This window comes from Microtus pennsylvanicus, chromosome 1 (genome assembly GCF_037038515.1).
Source record: "Microtus pennsylvanicus isolate mMicPen1 chromosome 1, mMicPen1.hap1, whole genome shotgun sequence".
Classification (NCBI taxonomy): Eukaryota; Metazoa; Chordata; class Mammalia; order Rodentia; family Cricetidae; genus Microtus; species Microtus pennsylvanicus.
The window spans coordinates 111521955-111532859 of record NC_134579.1 but is presented as its reverse complement, the minus strand read 5'-3'; positions in this window follow the sequence as shown (position 1 = coordinate 111532859).

Sequence of the window (10905 nt, the reverse complement as noted above, 5' to 3'; positions counted from 1 at the left end):
TACCTTGTATTGAAGTCAACGGCAATCATGAATTATGGATCCTTTGCAAAGAGCGAGGAAAAATTAGGTCCTGGGCCTGCTTCCAAAGTCGGGGTAAACTTGTGACAAATCCGATATCGACCAGTCATATTTTAAATGTCTTTAAAATTTGCCAGCACTTCTGGTTACGAGGAATTTATTAGATCAAACGCAGTAAAACAGGGTGAAATAGATGAGGTAATTTCATTTTTGAAATATGGGCAGACAATAGTGGACATTGGTAAATATGAAATTTACTTGCAAATTACAGAGGGCACTTTAATGGTTCACGTTACATAGTTCTTCAGAACTTCAAAATGATCCTTCCCAGCCTCATCCCCCGTCCCTGTCCATCCTCTCCCTCATCCCAAATAATTTCCTTCTATTTTCATGTCTTACATATACATATTTTCAGAGCTTACTGACTTATGGCAGCTTTGTAAGTCTGTCCACTTCTTTTCTTCATCCTATTTCTTTTCTAAGCGTGTTTTTAACCCTCATACTTCGAGTCTTCCTCTTCCTCTGCCCTTATGCGGCCTCCTGCCACTGTGACTTCCACCATGTGCTTGACCTCAATATGGTTTTAACTCAAATGACATTTTTTCCTCCTTCCCCTCTTCATCTTCCTCCTCCCGGCACCTGCTGAGATTGACAGCCCTGGCGATTTTTTTTTAAGGTTAATGAAATTGACCTGGAGAATGTACGTGCACTCATGTGCACACACACCCACACACACTCCATGAGAGAAAACACCTAATATTTTCTATGGACAATAAAACAGGAGAGAGTTTTCAAAAGATGAAGCACAAACAGCCAATAATTACAGGAAAAATGTGCTCACCATAGCCTCCAACTTGGGGAGGAAAGAGGTTATCCCACTTTCCACTTCCAGGCACTAATCTGTTACTGAGGGAAACTCAAGGCAGGAACTCGGGAGTGCTGCTTACTGACTTGCAACCCATGACTCTCTCAGCTTTCTTTCCTTTTCCTACACCCCAGGGCCACCTGCCTAGGCTTGACGCTACCCATAGTGGTCTGGACCCTCTCACATCGACCATCGTAATATGTAATTCCTCACAGACGCGACCAGAGGCTAATGTGATGGAGGCAACTCTTCATTTGAGGGTCTTGCTTCTTGGGGGTCTCTAGATTGCATCACGTTGGCAATAGAAACCAACCAGGACCTCTGAACATTTGTGTTGATTGTCACACAAGATACTACCCACAATAAACAAGCCATGGGGTAACCTTAGCAGCCAATCACTGGATGAATGGTTAAAGAAAATGTGGTATATACACAATAGTGTATTTTTCATCTATGGGTAACAGTGAAGTGTTTTATTCTCAGAAAATGGACGGAACAGGAAAGTATATTGTAAAATAAAACAAGCCAAATTCAAAAAGACATTTGTGAAATTTGAGGTTTAGTAAAGGACATTAAATAAAAGGGGGTATTTAAGAAGAGAAAGGGGTCCAGTGAGATTAGTGTTCAGGTGGACAAGGAGGGTAATGAGGAGGACAGAGAGGATCAAAGTACAGCAGGAACTGGCACAAAAATGTCACAACAAACCCCATTAATTTCTACATTTAATGTACATTAATATAAAGGAATGGAATCTAAATGATGGTTTTGATTAAATTAGAGGTCTATAGTTCCGAGATCCTCTAAATTCCATTTGTATTTTTCTTCCCACCGATGGCTGTTGCTACTTTGTACTTGTTACAGTGCAGGATATGGCAAAGTGGTTCAGTCTGTGTATGCCATTAACCTTCTGGAACTCATATCACTCAGGGAGCTGCTAGGTTACCATAGGGAGGGGAGCTAGAGATCTTAAAGGAACATGAGGTAGGAAGAATAATGCTCCCACCGCTACACATGTCCAAATCTTCACCTTTAGCTGTGGTCTGAGTGTGTTTCCCCCAAAGCAATTTTCTGAAGCTCAATCCCCAGTGGAACCATATCTGGGAGGAAGTGATTAGCCCAAGAAGGCTTTGACCTGAAAAACCAATTAATGCTGCTATCGTGGGAAAAGTTTAATTATAAAAGGGAGTTTGGTTTCCTTTCATGTCTCTTTAGCCCATTGGATGCCTTCTGCGATGACAACACCCAACAAGAATGTCGTCGTCTATTGATGGTCTCTTGATCTTGGACTCCCAGGCTCCTGAACCAGGAAATCATGCAAGATCTGCTTCACTATAGACTAGCCAATCTATGTTATTCTGTTTTTATCAAGACAACATGGGTGAAAATGCCTCCGAATAGTGAGCTACCAGCTCACAGGGCAAGGGAAAGTGGATTGAGTTGTTATTGTTTACTGGAGATGAGATCGACTCAGAGTTATCATGTGGGCTCTAAGTGAGAGAGGGTAGCAGGAAGGAAGAGGTGGTAGAGGTGTAGCCTGGGAGAGACTCACCCAATCCCTGTTGGCCTTGGAGATGAAAGGGGCCAGTGAATAAAGGAAAAGTCAATGAAACAAGAGAGCTATCTGAGGCTCTCCAGGAAGAGCTCCAGCCATCACAGAAAGCCTTTTCAGAATCCTCACTTTCAAGGGTGTAAAAGAAAACTATCGCTCTAATCTAATAAGTTGTGGTCATTTGATACAGCAGTGACCGACAACTAACACGGTGTAAAGGTGTGGACACAGGTAGAGGGCCCAGAAAGAAACCTGATCTTGGAAGACCCTTGGCCTCCAAGGATTGGAGATGTTCTTCTTCTGCCCAGCAACACTGGAGTGGCCGTCTCTACTGATAAGGGCATCCCAATATGTCCAGACCCTTCAAAAGCATCCCTGCCAGTCTAGCCTGGAGAAAAAATTCCTTTTACTCAGTTAGACAAATCCAGAAAAATCAAACCACCACCAAAAAGTTATGAAAGTTAAACAACCATTGGACCCACTGTGAAGATATTTCATTTACATTTTATTAAATAAAGTTTGCCTGAAGATCAGAAATTTGCGGCTGTTTTACTGTCTGAACTTCAGGCAAGCTTTATTTATTAAAATACAAATGAAATATCACTACAACTCACAGTCTATACGCAGGCCAAGACAGGCTAAACTCTGGCAGGGTACTTGCCTACGGAAAGAAAAAATATGGAAAAGACCAGGGCTGCCGACCTTTTTGACAAATCAAAAAGGTTAAAAATCAGAATCGCTGCCATGCCACGACCATACCCAAAGTTAGAAGCAGATGAGGAAAACCAGTTCCCTGGTGGTGAAACCAAGAGAATACAACTGGATACAGTTGTCAGAATCATTAGAAAGGATTTTAAGCATCTGTCCTAAAGCCGGTGTTCAAAAATCCCTGAGACACTCCCCAAAAGAAGGAAAATAAGCAGCGTCAGTGAAACTGGAGAAACAAGAGTGAAGCAAATGTGAATTACTGGTTACAAGTAGGAAGAGTGGGGGATTAAAGTAAGAGCGTCCAGGTAAGTTCAACAATGAAGTAGAAACAGGAGAGAAGGTAGTAGGGGTTGGAGAGATGACACTGGCTGGTCTTGCAGAGGACTCGGGTTCAGTTCCCAGCACCAATGGATCTGATGGCGTCTTTGGGCACCGTACTCACACATGGTGCATTGGAGTGTATGTGCATGTGTGCGTGTGCACCCACATACTCTCACACATACATAATTTCAATCTTTAAAAAAATAAGAAATAAGGAGCCAGGTATGGTGGTCAGTCCTTTCATCCCAGCACTCAGAAGCAGCTTTATCTTTGTGAATTCAATGCCTGCCTGGTCTAGATAGTGAGTTTCAGTCCAGTTGTAGCTACACAGTGAAGCCTGGCTCTAAACCAAACAAAAAAGAAAGAGTATTATATTTGTTTCTGGTAAAGTAGACATCAGAGTAAATATTTCTACATAGAAATATCACATAGTACTGAGAGGATTGATGGACTAGGAGGAGACCCCAGTTCTTCATAACACTTAGCCATCACAGCCTCTACATGAAGCAAGAATGGATAGAACTGAAGAAAAAAAAACAGGGAATCTACAGTTAAAGTTGGGGATATCAATCAGTGCATCAAAGACAGAAAGAAGTAGGCAGGAAACCAGCAGGGGTGTGAAGGTATCCACCAGCCGGTGTCACCGACTGACACTTCCCAGTAGCACCAGGATGTTCTCCTTTTTTCAGGTACCCATGGACTACTCAACAAGATGAACAGACTCTCCGGGATCACAGAACACAGTGTGATAAACACCAAAGAAAGGATGTCTTGTAGAATATGTTTATCTATTTATACAGGTTTCGTGTAGCCCAGGCTGGCCTCAAACTCACTATGTCGCTGAGGATGATCTTGAACTCCTGATCCTCCTGCCTTCACCCCCTGGTGCTGGGAGTGCAGGCATATACCTACCATACCTGGCTTATGTGGTGCTGGTAGAGGGAGTAGCTTTGTGTGTGCTAGGTGAGCACCCTGTCCTGTAAGCTGCATCTCCAGCCCCTCAGGATGTGCTCTGCTAATAAAACAAAGTCAAAGTAGAAGTCATTAAGAGAAGGCAATGGGCCATCTCCAAATCCGTAAACATTAAATTATACACCCATAAACAATATATATGTAAAGAAGGAACTAAAATAAAATATGCAGTGTTGGGAAAAGAAGGGGAAACATAGCATCAAAATTTGTGGGACATAGTTGTGAAGGTTCTAAGAAGGAGCTTTATTTACTACACTAATTCTTTTATTAGAAACAAACAGTGCACTCGGGCCAGGAACCCAAGTTTTTATCTACACTAGAAAATAAGAAAGGAGTTAACTCCATGAGGGAAAATAATCTTAAAAATGATCCCAAAGCAATAACATTAAAGATAAGAAACCAATGAAAAAAAAAGTCAACTAAATGCAACCAGTATTTTTTTTTAAGTAAGGAATGATATTCTGTGGCTTTGGTTAGAACAAGACTAAGAAATATAAAGTCCATTCTGTTTGATAATTTATGAAAGAAATGATATGTTTTAGACTTCGTGAAGAACATAGAACCTAGCACCACAGACAAAAAAGATTTTAAAAGGGCTGGAGAGATGGCTCAGCGGTTAAGAGCATTGACTGCTCTTCCAAGGGTCCTGAGTTCAATTTCCAGCAACCACATGGTGGCTCACAACCATCTGTAATGAGGTCTGTTGCCCTCTTCTGGCCTTCAGGCATACACACAGACAGAATATTGTATACATAGTAAATAAATAAATGTTTTAAAAAAAGTTTTTAAAATTATTCATCATTTAAGTATCTTTTAATGCCAGTGTTTACTCAACTTGTCACTGCTATAATCTGTTTAATATCAGAAAAGATTCCCAGCATTGCCATATGGAAATTATGCAATGTTGAAATGGAAACAAAGCATTGTATTCCCAACACAGACCCTGGTTGAGAAAAATCATTGTTTTTATCGTAAGAAAACTAGCCTGGGTGGCACATGAGCTCCACGCCTTTTCTATTTTCTCAGGTCGTCATCCCATCTTAGAACCATCTCTTCAGACAGCACCTCAGTTACGTCATATTTTTCTTCAAAAATCCAAACGGAACTGTCTGCCACACTGCTGGGCTTGCCAGGCTGCTTTGGAGGTCCTGGACCATCAGATACAGTGAAGGTCCTTCTTTTCAGTAGCGTCAATTTAGAAAAAAGAGGAGAAACAGAAACCAAAGAAGTCGAGAAAAGCTGATGCGGTCTGGAGAAATTTTGCTCATAGTCCAGGCTGGCTTTGGATCTGTCATCTTCCTGCCTTAAGTGTACACCATCTTATCTGTTATTGTAAGTGACTCAGCTGCAGCCCCTCATTGGCCAGCCTCATTCAACATCAAAATCAGCAGCAGCAACCACACCCTAAGGTGAAGCATGTCCTGCAGCTCCTCTGCCATGACCTTTACCTTAGATTCAGTGGTCCTCCTTCTCCTTAGGCTTTACGAGTGGGAGCGATTTGAGCTGACCATATCTTAACCTGATTCTGATACTATGATCTAAGGAGAGGAGGAGGAGGAGGAGGAGGAGAGGGAGAGGGAGAGGGAGAAGGAGAAGAAAAGAAAACATGAAAACTAGATGGGCCCAACATCAAGATTTGAACATCAAGATTTGAACTTTGATGGTCTGGGGATAAGGCATGCTCGCAGTTTAAGTGTGAACACCTGAATTTAGATCCCCAAGTAAATAATGAGTAGGCTTTGTGGCCTACATATAATTCCAGTTCTGGGAGGTAGAGACAGGAGGTCCCCAGAGCAAGTTGGCTGGTATGACTAGTCATACCGATGAATTCTGGCTTTGACTGGGAGACTGCTTCAATGAATCCAGTGGAAGGGTAAATGGATGAGTCCCTACATTATGTATGCATAATGCACTTGTGCATGCATAGACTCACACAAACACGCATATACACAGGTACACGTACACCCACATAGATGCTTATGTGCGTAAATATGCAAACCTGATGTGTACACACACACACATGCACTCACACACAAGAAAAGTCGAACACAACAAAAACCTTTGGACTTCAAAGAGACCTCCAGAGATTGCCCTCATTGTGGCTGCATATTCCGTGAGGTGGGCATCTAAACAAGTGTTTCTTCCCACCCCCCATAAAGGCCAACATACAAACCCCTGCCTTGGATTTGCATCACCAGCCTCTATGATCTGTTGAAGAGTCTTCCTCGCTCTCTAACATCCTCTGCTCTTCTGTTTCAGGAATCCTGAGCAGGGACTCAGCTGAGTTGAGCCTCATTCCCAACCTTGGATCTAAGATAATGTTCAATTGTCGTATACTAAGCATTGGAATCTTCAAAGAATGCTGCGTTACATTTCCCATGAGCCCCTGTCACAAAGTCAGGGAGAAGTGTGGCTTTCTTACTCTGCCGCTTATTAGCTTAGAGTATTGGTAAACCGGCTCAACTTCTAAACCGCACTTCTCTCGTGTGTAAATGAGCAAACGAACAATTCCAATTCATCAGTTCTCCATTAGGAGCGAGCTAGAAAAACACATCAAAATGATTAGCGCAAATGTGGTTTATGAATGATAAGCAGTATTATTTATATTATTGGTAACACTGGAAATTATTGTACCTGGGACTTAATGGCTTTATCATCATTGCACAGATAATACGAGGAAAGCATCAAGGATGCAGTAATGCCTGCTACTTGTTTTATTTCTGATAAGTGTTTCTTTCTGCTCCAGCTCTCTTCTATTTACTTTGCAATGCATCTCCCTCTTAGATGATGAGGTTAGGATGGGTTTAGTGAGAGGGGGAATAAGATGTTGCGCCACAGAATTTATCTATAAAATTAACTGTTGAGTTCCAATGGAGGTGCCCTCCATGGGTGAGTCATGCTACTCCCAGAAGCCATTTGTGATGGCTAATCTTGGTTCTCAACTTGGCATACTCTGGAAGAAAGAACCTCAGTTTAGAAGCTGCCTCCATCAGATTTACCTTGTCTATGTCTAGGGGGACATTTTCTTGGTTGTTAGTTGATGTAGGAGGGCCATACTCACTTTGAGCAGCACCACCCCCATGCAGGTGGGTCTAGGTTGTATAAAGGTACCCGGATGTGAGTTTAGAAGCCAGCCAGAACGTGGCATTTCTCTATGGTTTCTGTTTCAAGCTCCTGCGTTGATTTTTCCTTGATGAAATAAACCTTTCCCTCCTCAAGTTGGTTTTGGTGAGTGTTTTTTTTTATCAGAGGAACAGAAAAGAAAACTTGAACAGTTACTAAACAAAACCTCCAATATCAGATGTGGGATGTCTTCCTACAAGGCTGACCAGGGAGACTCCAAAGACAAGTTTGCAGGCTATTGTCATTGCTCTTGGCTGTCCACCAGAACTTGGTGGTAAGACCCCATTGCTGAAGACACAGAATACTTTGGTCACATGTCATAGAAGGATTTATCTGAAGCTGAGATGGATACATCCTCCATAATGGCTAAACTTCATGGCCTGAGAAGGTGCTATCTAGGCTGCCTACAATCTTACTCAATTGTGAACTATTCAAGCTACAAGTTCAGGCAAAATGTGTCCTCTAGTCCAATAGTGGCATGGCTGTCATGGAGGTAAGTGATGTATCCGAGGCCTGGTCAACAGGAGGAAATACAATATCTGGTTCTTTAAACCTAGTCAAGAACCTGTGGTTGGGGAGCTGTAGGCCCTATGAAGGAACCCAAGACTATTGTTTTCTAAAGAGTGACAGCAAAAAGCTGTTTTCTGGATGTGACTGAGTTATTCTCATAACTTCACGGTGTCTATGGTTATCTGCACAAGGCCTGCATGAGTTTGGGTTCTTCAACATTTCGTCATGGATGGGAAATGAACCGTGAAGTCCCTCCCTATAGAACGACTTGGCAATCAACATTTACAGGAGGAGGGGCTTCTATTTTCTTTATTGATGTAGCCACAGATAAGTTGTCCTTACTCTGTTGAATACCCTTGCACTCATGTAATCAATTAAACTCAGGGGTCACACACAAAAAGGAGACATGAAGTATGAGGAGGGACTTATTGAGAATAATGGTGCTACTGGGAAAGGGAGGGGCATGAGAGAGGGGACCGAGGGAGGGGTCAAGGGGGAATTTAAAGAGGGGATGAGAGAGGGAGATAGGGAGTGGAAAAGACTAACACTCATATAAATATAAGAAAGTGTCAAATAATAACAAAAACAAAATAGGTTTTTTTAAAAGTTTAAGTAATGTATATCTTTCTAGAGTGTCAATCATTACACCTCAGGGTTTAGTTTTTGGGATCTATTTTGCTTGTATGGCTCCATTTCCTTTCATCAATCTGTTGAATGTGGAGTTTTAGCTTGAGTCAGTGTGGTTCAGGGTTCTGTGTGACTGAAAATCAAGTCAATAAATAACTTGTATCTGCAGTAACATCCTGGTGACCTCTCCAGTAATTTCCCCTTTGTCTCATTCCACCCACACTCCTTCTAAAAACTCTGAACTAAGCATCTACCCCTGATTCTTACACTAACTTAAACCAGAAGCGGAAAAAACCTACAAAAACAAGGAGAGACGGATTCTTGAATAACAAAACAAAGCAACGTAAAACTTCTTCATTCTGCATTTGGGATTCCACTTTATTATTTTAGAGATTCCACTACATTGAACAAAATGCGAAGAGTAGAGTCCAAGGTGATACCTAGCCTAGCGAAGTGTGGCTGGGAGTTGGGGGTGAGAGGCTGTGGGGCGGTCAGGGCCGTTTCCCTCCTGAAGGTGTGTACAAACCACAAGGCCGAGAGTGGAGAGGGCCACCAAGTGACAGAAAACAGCTCTGCAAAGGCTTCTGAATGTGGAGGCTCTTTATGTCTCACCAGCTGGGAACAGTGACACATGTAAATCACCCTGTGGGTCTTGTGTGCACCTTCACACACCTATCAAGTGATGCTGTGTGTTTTGGGGTTGTATACAAAATGATTGTGTGGGACTGGAGAGGTGGCTTGGTGACTTAAGAGCCCTGACTGCTCTTGCAGAAGACCCGAGTTCAGATCCTGGCCCCCACAAGGTGGCTCACAGCCATCAGTAACTCTAGTTCAGCTTTCCCTTCGGGGCCTTCTCCATTCTCTCACCTTGATGTTTACACACGTGGTCACGAGGGAGACTGGCCTGAGTGATGCTGTCTCCCATGCTCTGTTGACAGTGACACCCACTTTCTTCCATAGCCTCTTCTGGCTTCTGTGGGTACTGTATACACATAGTACACATGCATACAAGCAAGGGAAATCCTATACTATTTTTTTTTAAAGAAAAAAAGAGAAGGCAAACTGAACACTCTCTGCTTCCTGTCTGCATTCACAATGTGACCATGCATCTCACACTCCAGCTGCTGTGCTTTCCCTGCCTTGATGGATGGGATCAGTGCAAACATGGATCAAAACAAATGCTTCCTTTCTTCTTCAAGTTTCTCTTGTTGGATATTTTGTCATAGCAACAAGGAGAGTAATCAATACGCATTTCTCTCCACATTAATGCATATGAATGAGAACCAGCACCTTACTAAGTTCTGCAGGGTTCTCTCGGCTCCATCCTCAGAGCCTGGAAATGGTATGAACCCTCAAGCCAACCTGGTGTGGCCACTGTCAGCACAGACTTTTGATGCTCTACTCTCTTTGTGGGAAATAAAGTTTTATGGCACTAACAGAAAGGTCAAGGAGAGTCACATGCAGCCCGTTGTAAAGTCGAGTTTTGGGCACCTATTTTTAGCAGCCCCACTTTGGGAGGAGGGAGACGATGAGGGTGTGTGCAATCCTCGGTTCTATGGAACACCTTTTGCAGTTTGTGACACCGCAGATCTTAGCACTGGAATGCAAAGTCTTAGCTCAAATGTCTAGCTCTTCCTCCAGGTGGAGCTGTGTCTTAAGTGGTGGTGGGGAACTTTGATCACGGGGTAAACTGTGGTTCTGGAGAAGAACCATCTCATGTTATAGAAAATATATCTGACATGTATGCCTTCAATATACTTTCCAAAAAGAACTTTATGGAAGAAAAAGGGGGAGATAGGATGTCCAAAGGGAAATCCAAACCCCAAAGCTAAACTCTTTGACTATTTGTTCTAATGCAGCTGTGTGTGTGTGTGAGTGCGTGTGTGTGCGCGTGCGTGTGTGCATAAGGAAAACAGAGGAAGACTCTGAGTGTCTTCCTTTATCCTCCTCTTCCTTAGTTTTTGAGACAAAGGTCTCTCACTGAATCCAAAGCTCACTGCTCTGTCTATCCTGGATACTCAGAAGCTGTGAGCTCCACCTGTCATTACCCCTTCAATGGTGGGTTACAGGCATGTACAGTTGTGCCCAGCTTTTTAGGTGGGTGCTGGGAATTCCACATCAGGCCCTCTTACCTACCGAGCCATCTCGACAGCCTGCATTTTACTCCATATTTAGTGGTGTGCGGGATATTCTCCATTTTGTTTATTGTTTC